The sequence below is a fragment of the Salvelinus namaycush genome, unplaced genomic scaffold (assembly GCF_016432855.1).
Source record: "Salvelinus namaycush isolate Seneca unplaced genomic scaffold, SaNama_1.0 Scaffold2243, whole genome shotgun sequence".
Taxonomy (NCBI): domain Eukaryota; kingdom Metazoa; phylum Chordata; class Actinopteri; order Salmoniformes; family Salmonidae; genus Salvelinus; species Salvelinus namaycush.
In genome coordinates this window covers 1-15000 of record NW_024059057.1, presented here as the reverse complement: position 1 = coordinate 15000, position 15000 = coordinate 1, and the positions used below count along the sequence as shown (strand labels likewise).

Below are 15000 nucleotides of genomic sequence, written 5' to 3'. Positions count from 1 at the left end.
AGGGAGGATCCAGGAGGTCTGGGAGGATACCTCCATCCTCCGGCTATGTTCTCTCTGGGGGCTGACAGGGGAACATTATTCTATGCCCGTCAGCCTCCATTCTGCAGGCGTTGTATGGCCTATGGTCATACCTCGGCCTCGTGCAGCGGAAAGAAGTGCAGGTACTGTGGGTCGGTCGAGCACGAGGCGAGGGACTGTAGTGAGCCTAAGGCGTGTCACGGGTGTGGCTCGGTGGAGCACCTGTGGCGAGACTGCCCGGCTAGGCGCAGGTCATACGCGTCTGCAGCTGGGGGGGGAGCGAGAGCGGGGGATGGGGGTAGAAGAGAAGAGGAGCGGGAAGAAGGTGGTGGCAGAAGGGGAAAAACTGCACCAAAGGAGTCTGACAGAGAAGAGGAGGAAGAGGAGAAGAGAGCTGGGACAGAAGGAGTGGTGGCTGAGACAGAAGGAGTGGAGGCCGAGACAGAAGGAGTGGTGGATGGGACAGAAAGAGAGGTGGCCGGGACGGAACGAGAGATAGCCGGGACAGAAGGAGAGGGGGCTGGGACAGAGGGAGAGGAGGTGGAGATGGAAGGAGAGGAGGTCGGGATGGAAGAAGAGACGGGGGAGACGGAAGAAGAGGAGGACGAGATGGAAGGAGGGATGGGGGAGAGGGAGAGGATAGAGGAGGAACTAGTTAGGAGAAAAAGGACTGAGGAGATAAAAAGAGTAATGTATGGGGGAATGATGGAGCTGGTGGAAGAGAAAGGGCCAGGGGGATGGAGGGAGGGGGAAAAAGCTCAAGAGGTTCAAATTTTACACAGAAAGGCTGAGGGTATGGAGGCAGGGGAGTTTAAGAGGTGGCGTGAAAATTTAGAAAAAAAAAAAATATGGAGAGGTGATGAGGGAGAAGGGGTTATTCGAGGAGGCGGATAGGGTAGGGGTGGATGGGATAGAAGGGGGGGCGGGCGAGATGGAAGGAGAGGGGGAGGGGACAGAGGGAGAGGAGAGAAAGGAAGTAGAAGTGGAGGAATTGGACATGGGAAGGAAAGAGGAACTCCTTCGAATGATGAGGGAGAGGATAGAGAAGAAGGGGCCGGTAAAGGGTTGGAGGGAAGGGGAATTTGAGAGGGTGAAGAGAGAATTTGAGAAGGTGGTTAGGGAAAAGCTTCTGTCTGGAGATCAGGAGGGTAGGGCAGGGACAGAAGGAGAGGGGGAAGGGGAAGAGGAGGGAAAAAGAGGGAAAAGGAAGGGGAAGGGGATAGAGGAAGGTAGGGTAGAAGAGAGGAGGGTGGAGGAGCAAAAAAGGTTAGTATATGGGAGAATGTTGGAGATGGAGGAAGGGAAAAGGTCGATAGATAATTGGGGGAAGGAGGAAACTAGTCGGAACTTGGAGAGGTGTAAGATGGAGGTTAGGATGATGGGGAATAGGGATTATAGGATGGAGCTTGTTAGATATGATAGGGTGTTTGGGGAGGAGATGAGGAAGCAGGGTTTGTATGTGGAGAGGGATAGGGCAAGGGAGAAAAGTGGTTCTTTGGAGCATATTAAAAAAACGAAGAAGAAGAAAAAGGTAGAGACTGTGGATAGGGGGAGAGGTGGTGGGGAGGGAAGGGGGGAGGGAGAGGTGGCAGGACCTTCGGGTGTTTCTGCTTTCCTCTCTTCCTTTTCGTCCTTGGCACCTTTGAAGGAGCAGGTTGACAGTTGACAATTGGGGGGAAATGAAGGGAGGGAGTCAGGTGCCGGGAGATGGCCCTGAGTGACAATATGGGGTTGGAGGGTAGATGGGAAAGGAGAGGTGGGGGGAGGAGGTTTCACCTAGATGTTATTTGATTTGGTTTAGATATTGTTTAAGTTTTGGATGGTTTTTGTTAGTTAGAGAATTTTAGTTTGGAAATTGTGTAATTTGAAAGATTTGAGTTGATTTTGGATGGTAATAGAATGTATTGTGTTGGTTAAAGATATATAATTTGTAATTATGTAAATTGGGAGATTTGAGTTGGTTTTTTTTTAATAAAAAAAAAAAAAAAAAAAAAAATCTGTTCTTATCAGTTTAATATCTGATACGTCCCCCATCGGGGGACTACATATTAAATGGATTTTTCGAACAGGGAGTCGGAAATGGGGCTTGCTCCGTCCGCTCCACGCATCGACCCGGTATTGCAGTACCTCCGGGAACGGTGCATTCTCCCGTTGTCAAGGATAAAAAAGAAAGAGACAAAGCTAGCAAGGAAAAAGAAGAAAGATCCAAAGTGAAAGTAGGGCGAAGCGCTTTTCATGGGTTCCCCCGTTTCCCGCCATTTTACTTAAAAAAAAAAAAAAAAAAAAAAAAAAAAAAAAAAAAACGTTGGCCAGGATAGTGAGTGAGTGTCTGTCTGTCTGTCTGTCTGTCTGTCTGTCTGTCTGTCTGTGACTTTTTACCCACACACAGCCCTCGAAAAGTTGGCAGAGTGGGTTGGGTGACCACCCGCGAGTTACCGGCCTAGAGTGCACAGTGTGTGTGTCTCGGGCCCCGACCTCTGACTTCCATACGACTCTGGTTTCTCTTCATTACGCACAAGCCTTTCGCCTTTTACTAAAGACTTCCGTGGAGAGGAACACTCATGAGTTCAACGTATTTTTGGAAGGGCTTTGCTTCTGGCAGAGCCCGCTATATCTTGTTTCAAGAGAAATTGACAGAGATGATGCAGAGACTTTTTGCTCATGCGTTTGACTTAGAATCGTAGCGGTGGGTGTATTTTTCCACTCACTCCCAAGTAGTCGCTAAGGGCAATTGAGTTCAAGCCCGACGACTGGCGTATTTGCCGGGCTTTGAACAAATAGTCGTCGCACTAGGCGTAAAGAGCTAGTGACTTAAAGACGAATTAGCGACTTTAAAAAATAAAATAAAAAACACCCGCCTGTCTGTCGCCAGGGAAAGGTTGGGTGGGTGGGTGGGTGGGTGGGGGGGGGAGGAGGAGCCGCCACCTTTTGCCAAACCAACCAACCGCCAAAGTCTGCCGAGACCCCCGGGTGCCCGGCGGGTGCAGGGTTCCATTTGTGGGTTATCGCTTCTCGGCCTTTTGGCTAAGATCAAGCTTGGTACCGAGGTGCCCCAGAGCTCGCTTAGTCAGAAGGTCGGAGATAGGAGGGCGGTAATTTTTGATAGGAATCATTGGGATTCTATTGAAGAGGTATTTATTGTGAGCTTTATTGAATTGGAAAAGGAGCATTAGAGGTTTTTTTTGTAGAGAAGTGCATTTTTTTCTGGTGAGAAGATGGCACAGAAAGCAGAGCAGAAGTCGGTGCCTGGTATGGGGATTGCCAACACCTTAAGATTTGCGTGGAAGGAGAAGGGATTGGAGCCGGCTGGAAGGGATACTTTCGGAAGATCCCTGTTGATGGGAGCGCTCAGTTTGGGGGTAAAGGATGTGTATTGCTTCCTGGAAAACCCATCGGAGGTTGCTTTCGATGTGACATTTTTCACAGAGGGAAAGCATGGGGAAACATTGAGGAAAGCCAGAGAAATGGAGAAGACAATGCCCATGTGTCAATATATAGTGACAAATTTGGCCAAGGTTAATTTCAGGGTGGTAACGGTTACCATGTATAACCCCTACGTGAAGGACGAGGAGGTGAGGAGTTTTCTTGGGAGATACATGGACAATATATCCTCAGCAAGGTACCTCAAGGACTCTCTTGGGTTTTGGACGGGGAGGAGAGGTTTCCAGGCTCTTCTGAGGGAGGATCCAGGAGGTCTGGGAGGATACCTCCATCCTCCGGCTATGTTCTCTCTGGGGGCTGACAGGGGAACATTATTCTATGCCCGTCAGCCTCCATTCTGCAGGCGTTGTATGGCCTATGGTCATACCTCGGCCTCGTGCAGCGGAAAGAAGTGCAGGTACTGTGGGTCGGTCGAGCACGAGGCGAGGGACTGTAGTGAGCCTAAGGCGTGTCACGGGTGTGGCTCGGTGGAGCACCTGTGGCGAGACTGCCCGGCTAGGCGCAGGTCATACGCGTCTGCAGCTGGGGGGGGAGCGAGAGCGGGGGATGGGGGTAGAAGAGAAGAGGAGCGGGAAGAAGGTGGTGGCAGAAGGGGAAAAACTGCACCAAAGGAGTCTGACAGAGAAGAGGAGGAAGAGGAGAAGAGAGCTGGGACAGAAGGAGTGGTGGCTGAGACAGAAGGAGTGGAGGCCGAGACAGAAGGAGTGGTGGATGGGACAGAAAGAGAGGTGGCCGGGACGGAACGAGAGATAGCCGGGACAGAAGGAGAGGGGGCTGGGACAGAGGGAGAGGAGGTGGAGATGGAAGGAGAGGAGGTCGGGATGGAAGAAGAGACGGGGGAGACGGAAGAAGAGGAGGACGAGATGGAAGGAGGGATGGGGGAGAGGGAGAGGATAGAGGAGGAACTAGTTAGGAGAAAAAGGACTGAGGAGATAAAAAGAGTAATGTATGGGGGAATGATGGAGCTGGTGGAAGAGAAAGGGCCAGGGGGATGGAGGGAGGGGGAAAAAGCTCAAGAGGTTCAAATTTTACACAGAAAGGCTGAGGGTATGGAGGCAGGGGAGTTTAAGAGGTGGCGTGAAAATTTAGAAAAAAAAAAAATATGGAGAGGTGATGAGGGAGAAGGGGTTATTCGAGGAGGCGGATAGGGTAGGGGTGGATGGGATAGAAGGGGGGGCGGGCGAGATGGAAGGAGAGGGGGAGGGGACAGAGGGAGAGGAGAGAAAGGAAGTAGAAGTGGAGGAATTGGACATGGGAAGGAAAGAGGAACTCCTTCGAATGATGAGGGAGAGGATAGAGAAGAAGGGGCCGGTAAAGGGTTGGAGGGAAGGGGAATTAGAGAGGGTGAAGAGAGAATTTGAGAAGGTGGTTAGGGAAAAGCTTCTGTCTGGAGATCAGGAGGGTAGGGCAGGGACAGAAGGAGAGGGGGAAGGGGAAGAGGAGGGAAAAAGAGGGAAAAGGAAGGGGAAGGGGATAGAGGAAGGTAGGGTAGAAGAGAGGAGGGTGGAGGAGCAAAAAAGGTTAGTATATGGGAGAATGTTGGAGATGGAGGAAGGGAAAAGGTCGATAGATAATTGGGGGAAGGAGGAAACTAGTCGGAACTTGGAGAGGTGTAAGATGGAGGTTAGGATGATGGGGAATAGGGATTATAGGATGGAGCTTGTTAGATATGATAGGGTGTTTGGGGAGGAGATGAGGAAGCAGGGTTTGTATGTGGAGAGGGATAGGGCAAGGGAGAAAAGTGGTTCTTTGGAGCATATTAGAAAAACGAAGAAGAAGAAAAAGGTAGAGACTGTGGGTAGGGGGAGAGGTGGTGGGGAGGGAAGGGGGGAGGGAGAGGTGGCAGGACCTTCGGGTGTTTCTGCTTTCCTCTCTTCCTTTTCGTCCTTGGCACCTTTGAAGGAGCAGGTTGACAGTTGACAATTGGGGGGAAATGAAGGGAGGGAGTCAGGGACAGGGAGATGGCCCTGAGGAACACTTTGGGGTTGGAGGGTAGATGGGAGAGGGGAGGTGGGGGGAGGAGGTTTCACCTAGATGTTATTTGATTTGGTTGAGATATTGGTTAAGTTTTTGGATGGTTTTTGTTAGTTAGAGAATTTTAGTTTGGAAATTGTGTAATCTGAAAGATTTGAGTTGATTTTGGATGGTAATAGAAGGTATTGTGTTGGTTAAAGATATATAATTTGTAATTATGTAAATTGGGAGATTTGAGTTGGTTTTTTTTTAATAAAAAAAAAAAAAAAAAAAAAAATCTGTTCTTATCAGTTTAATATCTGATACGTCCCCCATCGGGGGACTACATATTAAATGGATTTTTCGAACAGGGAGTCGGAAATGGGGCTTGCTCCGTCCGCTCCACGCATCGACCCGGTATTGCAGTACCTCCGGGAACGGTGCATTCTCCCGTTGTCAAGGATAAAAAAGAAAGAGACAAAGCTAGCAAGGAAAAAGAAGAAAGATCCAAAGTGAAAGTAGGGCGAAGCGCTTTTCATGGGTTCCCCCGTTTCCCGCCATTTTACTTAAAAAAAAAAAAAAAAAAAAAAAAAAAAAAAAAAAACGTTGGCCAGGATAGTGAGTGAGTGTCTGTCTGTCTGTCTGTCTGTCTGTCTGTCTGTCTGTCTGTGACTTTTTACCCACACACAGCCCTCGAAAAGTTGGCAGAGTGGGTTGGGTGACCACCCGCGAGTTACCGGCCTAGAGTGCACAGTGTGTGTGTCTCGGGCCCCGACCTCTGACTTCCATACGACTCTGGTTTCTCTTCATTACGCACAAGCCTTTCGCCTTTTACTAAAGACTTCCGTGGAGAGGAACACTCATGAGTTCAACGTATTTTTGGAAGGGCTTTGCTTCTGGCAGAGCCCGCTATATCTTGTTTCAAGAGAAATTGACAGAGATGATGCAGAGACTTTTTGCTCATGCGTTTGACTTAGAATCGTAGCGGTGGGTGTATTTTTCCACTCACTCCCAAGTAGTCGCTAAGGGCAATTGAGTTCAAGCCCGACGACTGGCGTATTTGCCGGGCTTTGAACAAATAGTCGTCGCACTAGGCGTAAAGAGCTAGTGACTTAAAGACGAATTAGCGACTTTAAAAAATAAAATAAAAAACACCCGCCTGTCTGTCGCCAGGGAAAGGTTGGGTGGGTGGGTGGGTGGGTGGGGGGGGGAGGAGGAGCCGCCACCTTTTGCCAAACCAACCAACCGCCAAAGTCTGCCGAGACCCCCGGGTGCCCGGCGGGTGCAGGGTTCCATTTGTGGGTTATCGCTTCTCGGCCTTTTGGCTCAGATCAAGCTTGGTACCGAGGTGCCCCAGAGCTCGCTGAGTCGAAAGGTCGAAGTAGGAAGGCGATGAGGTAGATTGTGGGAAGGTATCGGTTACAAGGCGGTATTTTTGGTTTGCTTGTGGCTTCCTTTGGGAGAGTTTGTTTCGTTGTTGGAACGGGTTGGTTTTGTTGTTTTAGAAATGGCGAGAAATAGTTTCAATAAATCGGTACAAGGAATTGGTTTAACTAATGCAATGAGGTTCGCATGGAGGGAGAAAGACATGGAGCCTATCGGGAGAGAGGTTTTCGGAAGAAACATATTGATGGGGTTACTGAAGCTCGAGGTAAAGGAAGTTTTGTGCCTACAAGAAAATCCTATGGAGAGGGCTTTTGACGTGACATTTCATAGTGAGGAGAAGCATGGAGAAATATTGAAGAAAGCTGAAGATTTAAGCAAGACTAGGCCGTTGAGCCATTATGAAGTGACGAACCTGGCAAAGAGTAATTTCCGGGTGGTGACAATTATAATGTTTAACCCCCACGTGAAAGACGATGAGGTGAGGAGCTTCCTGGGGAGGTATATGGACAATGTATCCTCAGCGAGGCTCCTCAGAGACTCTATGGGGTTTTGGACTGGGAAGAGAGGGTTTCAGGCCCTTCTTAGGGAGGACCCAAAGGGGGTGGGTGGTTACCTCCATCCTCCGGCGATGTTCTCCCTGGGGGCTGACAGGGGGACGTTGCATTACGCACGTCAGCCCCCGTATTGCAGGCGTTGTATGGCCTACGGCCATACTTTAGCATCATGCAGTGAGAAGAAGTGCAGGTACTGTGGGTCGGGCGAGCACGAGGCGAGGGAGTGTGTCAAGCCGAAGGCATGTCACGGGTGTGACTCAGTAGCACACCTGTGGCGTGACTGCCCTGCCAGGCAGAGGTCATACGCGTCTGCAGCTGGGGGGGGAGCGAGAGCGGGGGATGGGGGTAGAAGAGGAGAGGAGCGCGCAGGAGATGGTGGCAGAGGAGGAGGAACTGCACCGAAGGAGCCAGAGAGAGAAGAGGAGAAAGAGAAGAAGAGGGACGGGAAAGAAGGAGAGGAGGATGGGACAGAAGGAGAGGGGGCTGGGACAGAGGGAGAGGAGGTGGAGATGGAAGGAGAGGAGGTCGGGATGGAAGAAGAGACGGGGGAGACGGAAGAAGAGGAGGACGAGATGGAAGGAGGGATGGGGGAGAGGGAGAGGATAGAGGAGGAACTAGTTAGGAGAAAAAGGACTGAGGAGATAAAAAGAGTAATGTATGGGGGAATGATGGAGCTGGTGGAAGAGAAAGGGCCAGGGGGATGGAGGGAGGGGGAAAAAGCTCAAGAGGTTCAAATTTTACACAGAAAGGCTGAGGGTATGGAGGCAGGGGAGTTTAAGAGGTGGCGTGAAAATTTAGAAAAAAAAAAAATATGGAGAGGTGATGAGGGAGAAGGGGTTATTCGAGGAGGCGGATAGGGTAGGGGTGGATGGGATAGAAGGGGGGGCGGGCGAGATGGAAGGAGAGGGGGAGGGGACAGAGGGAGAGGAGAGAAAGGAAGTAGAAGTGGAGGAATTGGACATGGGAAGGAAAGAGGAACTCCTTCGAATGATGAGGGAGAGGATAGAGAAGAAGGGGCCGGTAAAGGGTTGGAGGGAAGGGGAATTTGAGAGGGTGAAGAGAGAATTTGAGAAGGTGGTTAGGGAAAAGTTTTTGTCTGGAGATCAGGAGGGTAGGGCAGGGACAGAAGGAGAGGGGGAAGGGGAAGAGGAGGGAAAAAGAGGGAAAAGGAAGGGGAAGGGGATAGAGGAAGGTAGGGTAGAAGAGAGGAGGGTGGAGGAGCAAAAAAGGTTAGTATATGGGAGAATGTTGGAGATGGAGGAAGGGAAAAGGTCGATAGATAATTGGGGGAAGGAGGAAACTAGTCGGAACTTGGAGAGGTGTAAGATGGAGGTTAGGATGATGGGGAATAGGGATTATAGGATGGAGCTTGTTAGATATGATAGGGTGTTTGGGGAGGAGATGAGGAAGCAGGGTTTGTATGTGGAGAGGGATAGGGCAAGGGAGAAAAGTGGTTCTTTGGAGCATATTAGAAAAACGAAGAAGAAGAAAAAGGTAGAGACTGTGGGTAGGGGGAGAGGTGGTGGGGAGGGAAGGGGGGAGGGAGAGGTGGCAGGACCTTCGGGTGTTTCTGCTTTCCTCTCTTCCTTTTCGTCCTTGGCACCTTTGAAGGAGCAGGTTGACAGTTGACAATTGGGGGGAAATGAAGGGAGGGAGTCAGGGACAGGGAGATGGCCCTGAGGAACACTTTGGGGTTGGAGGGTAGATGGGAGAGGGGAGGTGGGGGGAGGAGGTTTCACCTAGATGTTATTTGATTTGGTTGAGATATTGGTTAAGTTTTTGGATGGTTTTTGTTAGTTAGAGAATTTTAGTTTGGAAATTGTGTAATTTGAAAGATTTGAGTTGATTTTGGATGGTAATAGAATGTATTGTGTTGGTTAAAGATATATAATTTGTAATTATGTAAATTGGGAGATTTGAGTTGGTTTTTTTTTAATAAAAAAAAAAAAAAAAAAAAAATCTGTTCTTATCAGTTTAATATCTGATACGTCCCCCATCGGGGGACTACATATTAAATGGATTTTTCGAACAGGGAGTCGGAAATGGGGCTTGCTCCGTCCGCTCCACGCATCGACCCGGTATTGCAGTACCTCCGGGAACGGTGCATTCTCCCGTTGTCAAGGATAAAAAAGAAAGAGACAAAGCTAGCAAGGAAAAAGAAGAAAGATCCAAAGTGAAAGTAGGGCGAAGCGCTTTTCATGGGTTCCCCCGTTTCCCGCCATTTTACTTAAAAAAAAAAAAAAAAAAAAAAAAAAAAAAAAAAAACGTTGGCCAGGATAGTGAGTGAGTGTCTGTCTGTCTGTCTGTCTGTCTGTCTGTCTGTCTGTCTGTGACTTTTTACCCACACACAGCCCTCGAAAAGTTGGCAGAGTGGGTTGGGTGACCACCCGCGAGTTACCGGCCTAGAGTGCACAGTGTGTGTGTCTCGGGCCCCGACCTCTGACTTCCATACGACTCTGGTTTCTCTTCATTACGCACAAGCCTTTCGCCTTTTACTAAAGACTTCCGTGGAGAGGAACACTCATGAGTTCAACGTATTTTTGGAAGGGCTTTGCTTCTGGCAGAGCCCGCTATATCTTGTTTCAAGAGAAATTGACAGAGATGATGCAGAGACTTTTTGCTCATGCGTTTGACTTAGAATCGTAGCGGTGGGTGTATTTTTCCACTCACTCCCAAGTAGTCGCTAAGGGCAATTGAGTTCAAGCCCGACGACTGGCGTATTTGCCGGGCTTTGAACAAATAGTCGTCGCACTAGGCGTAAAGAGCTAGTGACTTAAAGACGAATTAGCGACTTTAAAAAATAAAATAAAAAACACCCGCCTGTCTGTCGCCAGGGAAAGGTTGGGTGGGTGGGTGGGTGGGTGGGGGGGGGAGGAGGAGCCGCCACCTTTTGCCAAACCAACCAACCGCCAAAGTCTGCCGAGACCCCCGGGTGCCCGGCGGGTGCAGGGTTCCATTTGTGGGTTATCGCTTCTCGGCCTTTTGGCTAAGATCAAGCTTGGTACCGAGGTGCCCCAGAGCTCGCTTAGTCAGAAGGTCGGAGATAGGAGGGCGGTAATTTTTGATAGGAATCATTGGGATTCTATTGAAGAGGTATTTATTGTGAGCTTTATTGAATTGGAAAAGGAGCATTAGAGGTTTTTTTTGTAGAGAAGTGCATTTTTTTCTGGTGAGAAGATGGCACAGAAAGCAGAGCAGAAGTCGGTGCCTGGTATGGGGATTGCCAACACCTTAAGATTTGCGTGGAAGGAGAAGGGATTGGAGCCGGCTGGAAGGGATACTTTCGGAAGATCCCTGTTGATGGGAGCGCTCAGTTTGGGGGTAAAGGATGTGTATTGCTTCCTGGAAAACCCATCGGAGGTTGCTTTCGATGTGACATTTTTCACAGAGGGAAAGCATGGGGAAACATTGAGGAAAGCCAGAGAAATGGAGAAGACAATGCCCATGTGTCAATATATAGTGACAAATTTGGCCAAGGTTAATTTCAGGGTGGTAACGGTTACCATGTATAACCCCTACGTGAAGGACGAGGAGGTGAGGAGTTTTCTTGGGAGATACATGGACAATATATCCTCAGCAAGGTACCTCAAGGACTCTCTTGGGTTTTGGACGGGGAGGAGAGGTTTCCAGGCTCTTCTGAGGGAGGATCCAGGAGGTCTGGGAGGATACCTCCATCCTCCGGCTATGTTCTCTCTGGGGGCTGACAGGGGAACATTATTCTATGCCCGTCAGCCTCCATTCTGCAGGCGTTGTATGGCCTATGGTCATACCTCGGCCTCGTGCAGCGGAAAGAAGTGCAGGTACTGTGGGTCGGTCGAGCACGAGGCGAGGGACTGTAGTGAGCCTAAGGCGTGTCACGGGTGTGGCTCGGTGGAGCACCTGTGGCGAGACTGCCCGGCTAGGCGCAGGTCATACGCGTCTGCAGCTGGGGGGGGAGCGAGAGCGGGGGATGGGGGTAGAAGAGAAGAGGAGCGGGAAGAAGGTGGTGGCAGAAGGGGAAAAACTGCACCAAAGGAGTCTGACAGAGAAGAGGAGGAAGAGGAGAAGAGAGCTGGGACAGAAGGAGTGGTGGCTGAGACAGAAGGAGTGGAGGCCGAGACAGAAGGAGTGGTGGATGGGACAGAAAGAGAGGTGGCCGGGACGGAACGAGAGATAGCCGGGACAGAAGGAGAGGGGGCTGGGACAGAGGGAGAGGAGGTGGAGATGGAAGGAGAGGAGGTCGGGATGGAAGAAGAGACGGGGGAGACGGAAGAAGAGGAGGACGAGATGGAAGGAGGGATGGGGGAGAGGGAGAGGATAGAGGAGGAACTAGTTAGGAGAAAAAGGACTGAGGAGATAAAAAGAGTAATGTATGGGGGAATGATGGAGCTGGTGGAAGAGAAAGGGCCAGGGGGATGGAGGGAGGGGGAAAAAGCTCAAGAGGTTCAAATTTTACACAGAAAGGCTGAGGGTATGGAGGCAGGGGAGTTTAAGAGGTGGCGTGAAAATTTAGAAAAAAAAAAAATATGGAGAGGTGATGAGGGAGAAGGGGTTATTCGAGGAGGCGGATAGGGTAGGGGTGGATGGGATAGAAGGGGGGGCGGGCGAGATGGAAGGAGAGGGGGAGGGGACAGAGGGAGAGGAGAGAAAGGAAGTAGAAGTGGAGGAATTGGACATGGGAAGGAAAGAGGAACTCCTTCGAATGATGAGGGAGAGGATAGAGAAGAAGGGGCCGGTAAAGGGTTGGAGGGAAGGGGAATTTGAGAGGGTGAAGAGAGAATTTGAGAAGGTGGTTAGGGAAAAGCTTCTGTCTGGAGATCAGGAGGGTAGGGCAGGGACAGAAGGAGAGGGGGAAGGGGAAGAGGAGGGAAAAAGAGGGAAAAGGAAGGGGAAGGGGATAGAGGAAGGTAGGGTAGAAGAGAGGAGGGTGGAGGAGCAAAAAAGGTTAGTATATGGGAGAATGTTGGAGATGGAGGAAGGGAAAAGGTCGATAGATAATTGGGGGAAGGAGGAAACTAGTCGGAACTTGGAGAGGTGTAAGATGGAGGTTAGGATGATGGGGAATAGGGATTATAGGATGGAGCTTGTTAGATATGATAGGGTGTTTGGGGAGGAGATGAGGAAGCAGGGTTTGTATGTGGAGAGGGATAGGGCAAGGGAGAAAAGTGGTTCTTTGGAGCATATTAAAAAAACGAAGAAGAAGAAAAAGGGAGAGACTGTGGATAGGGGGAGAGGTGGTGGGGAGGGAAGGGGGGAGGGAGAGGTGGCAGGACCTTCGGGTGTTTCTGCTTTCCTCTCTTCCTTTTCGTCCTTGGCACCTTTGAAGGAGCAGGTTGACAGTTGACAATTGGGGGGAAATGAAGGGAGGGAGTCAGGGACAGGGAGATGGCCCTGAGGAACACTTTGGGGTTGGAGGGTAGATGGGAGAGGGGAGGTGGGGGGAGGAGGTTTCACCTAGATGTTATTTGATTTGGTTGAGATATTGGTTAAGTTTTTGGATGGTTTTTGTTAGTTAGAGAATTTTAGTTTGGAAATTGTGTAATTTGAAAGATTTGAGTTGATTTTGGATGGTAATAGAATGTATTGTGTTGGTTAAAGATATATAATTTGTAATTATGTAAATTGGAAGATTTGAGTTGGTTTTTTTTTAATAAAAAAAAAAAAAAAATAAAAAAAAAAAAAAAATCTGTTCTTATCAGTTTAATATCTGATACGTCCCCCATCGGGGGACTACATATTAAATGGATTTTTCGAACAGGGAGTCGGAAATGGGGCTTGCTCCGTCCGCTCCACGCATCGACCCGGTATTGCAGTACCTCCGGGAACGGTGCATTCTCCCGTTGTCAAGGATAAAAAAGAAAGAGACAAAGCTAGCAAGGAAAAAGAAGAAAGATCCAAAGTGAAAGTAGGGCGAAGCGCTTTTCATGGGTTCCCCCGTTTCCCGCCATTTTACTTAAAAAAAAAAAAAAAAAAAAAAAAAAAAAAAAAAAAAAACGTTGGCCAGGATAGTGAGTGAGTGTCTGTCTGTCTGTCTGTCTGTCTGTCTGTCTGTCTGTCTGTGACTTTTTACCCACACACAGCCCTCGAAAAGTTGGCAGAGTGGGTTGGGTGACCACCCGCGAGTTACCGGCCTAGAGTGCACAGTGTGTGTGTCTCGGGCCCCGACCTCTGACTTCCATACGACTCTGGTTTCTCTTCATTACGCACAAGCCTTTCGCCTTTTACTAAAGACTTCCGTGGAGAGGAACACTCATGAGTTCAACGTATTTTTGGAAGGGCTTTGCTTCTGGCAGAGCCCGCTATATCTTGTTTCAAGAGAAATTGACAGAGATGATGCAGAGACTTTTTGCTCATGCGTTTGACTTAGAATCGTAGCGGTGGGTGTATTTTTCCACTCACTCCCAAGTAGTCGCTAAGGGCAATTGAGTTCAAGCCCGACGACTGGCGTATTTGCCGGGCTTTGAACAAATAGTCGTCGCACTAGGCGTAAAGAGCTAGTGACTTAAAGACGAATTAGCGACTTTAAAAAATAAAATAAAAAACACCCGCCTGTCTGTCGCCAGGGAAAGGTTGGGTGGGTGGGTGGGTGGGTGGGGGGGGGAGGAGGAGCCGCCACCTTTTGCCAAACCAACCAACCGCCAAAGTCTGCCGAGACCCCCGGGTGCCCGGCGGGTGCAGGGTTCCATTTGTGGGTTATCGCTTCTCGGCCTTTTGGCTCAGATCAAGCTTGGTACCGAGGTGCCCCAGAGCTCGCTGAGTCAAAAGGTCGAAGTAGGAAGGCGATGAGGTAGATTGTGGGAAGGTATCGGTTACAAGGCGGTATTTTTGGTTTGCTTGTGGCTTCCTTTGGGAGAGTTTGTTTCGTTGTTGGAACGGGTTGGTTTTGTTGTTTTAGAAATGGCGAGAAATAGTTTCAATAAATCGGTACAAGGAATTGGTTTAACTAATGCAATGAGGTTCGCATGGAGGGAGAAAGACATGGAGCCTATCGGGAGAGAGGTTTTCGGAAGAAACATATTGATGGGGTTACTGAAGCTCGAGGTAAAGGAAGTTTTGTGCCTACAAGAAAATCCTATGGAGAGGGCTTTTGACGTGACATTTCATAGTGAGGAGAAGCATGGAGAAATATTGAAGAAAGCTGAAGATTTAAGCAAGACTAGGCCGTTGAGCCATTATGAAGTGACGAACCTGGCAAGAGTAACTTCCGGGTGGTAACGGTTATAATGTTTACACCCCCACGTGAAAGACGATGAGGTGAGGAGCTTCCTGGGGAGGTATATGGACAAAGTATCCTCAGCGAGGCTCCTCAGAGACTCTATGGGGTTTTTGGACTGGGAAGAGAGGGTTTTCTACAGGCCCTTCTTAGGGAGGACCCAAAGGGGGTGGGTGGTTACCTCCATCCTCCGGCGATGTTCTCCCTGGGGGCTGACAGGGGGACGTTGCATTACGCACGTCAGCCCCCGTATTGCAGGCGTTGTATGGCCTACGGCCATACTTTAGCATCATGCAGTGAGAAGAAGTGCAGGTACTGTGGGTCGGGCGAGCACGAGGCGAGGGAGTGTGTCAAGCCGAAGGCATGTCACGGGTGTGACTCAGTAGCACACCTGTGGCGTGACTGCCCTGCCAGGCAGAGGTCATACGCGTCTGCAGCTGGGGGGGAGCGAGAGCG

At 49.7% G+C, this 15000-nt stretch overlaps 8 non-coding genes across 8 annotated transcripts; all 8 read left to right on the top strand.

Annotated features, from left to right (window-relative positions):
- The first annotated feature begins 1975 nt into the window (after positions 1–1975).
- Positions 1976–2167, top strand: LOC120038535. The gene has a single exon (XR_005475104.1). It is a non-coding gene; the product is annotated as a U2 spliceosomal RNA (small nuclear RNA).
- Positions 2168–2507: 340 nt separating this feature from the next.
- LOC120038545 lies at positions 2508–2624 on the top strand. The gene has a single exon (XR_005475113.1). It is a non-coding gene; the product is annotated as a U5 spliceosomal RNA (small nuclear RNA).
- Positions 2625–5671: 3047 nt separating this feature from the next.
- On the top strand, positions 5672–5863 carry LOC120038536. The gene has a single exon (XR_005475105.1). It is a non-coding gene; the product is annotated as a U2 spliceosomal RNA (small nuclear RNA).
- Positions 5864–6202: 339 nt separating this feature from the next.
- LOC120038544 lies at positions 6203–6319 on the top strand. The gene has a single exon (XR_005475112.1). It is a non-coding gene; the product is annotated as a U5 spliceosomal RNA (small nuclear RNA).
- Positions 6320–9273: 2954 nt separating this feature from the next.
- Positions 9274–9464, top strand: LOC120038532. The gene has a single exon (XR_005475101.1). It is a non-coding gene; the product is annotated as a U2 spliceosomal RNA (small nuclear RNA).
- A 339-nt stretch (positions 9465–9803) lies between these two features.
- LOC120038543 lies at positions 9804–9920 on the top strand. The gene has a single exon (XR_005475111.1). It is a non-coding gene; the product is annotated as a U5 spliceosomal RNA (small nuclear RNA).
- Positions 9921–12971: 3051 nt separating this feature from the next.
- On the top strand, positions 12972–13169 carry LOC120038540. Its single transcript, XR_005475109.1, has one exon. It is a non-coding gene; the product is annotated as a U2 spliceosomal RNA (small nuclear RNA).
- Positions 13170–13511: 342 nt separating this feature from the next.
- On the top strand, positions 13512–13628 carry LOC120038542. The gene has a single exon (XR_005475110.1). It is a non-coding gene; the product is annotated as a U5 spliceosomal RNA (small nuclear RNA).
- Positions 13629–15000: the final 1372 nt, after the last annotated feature.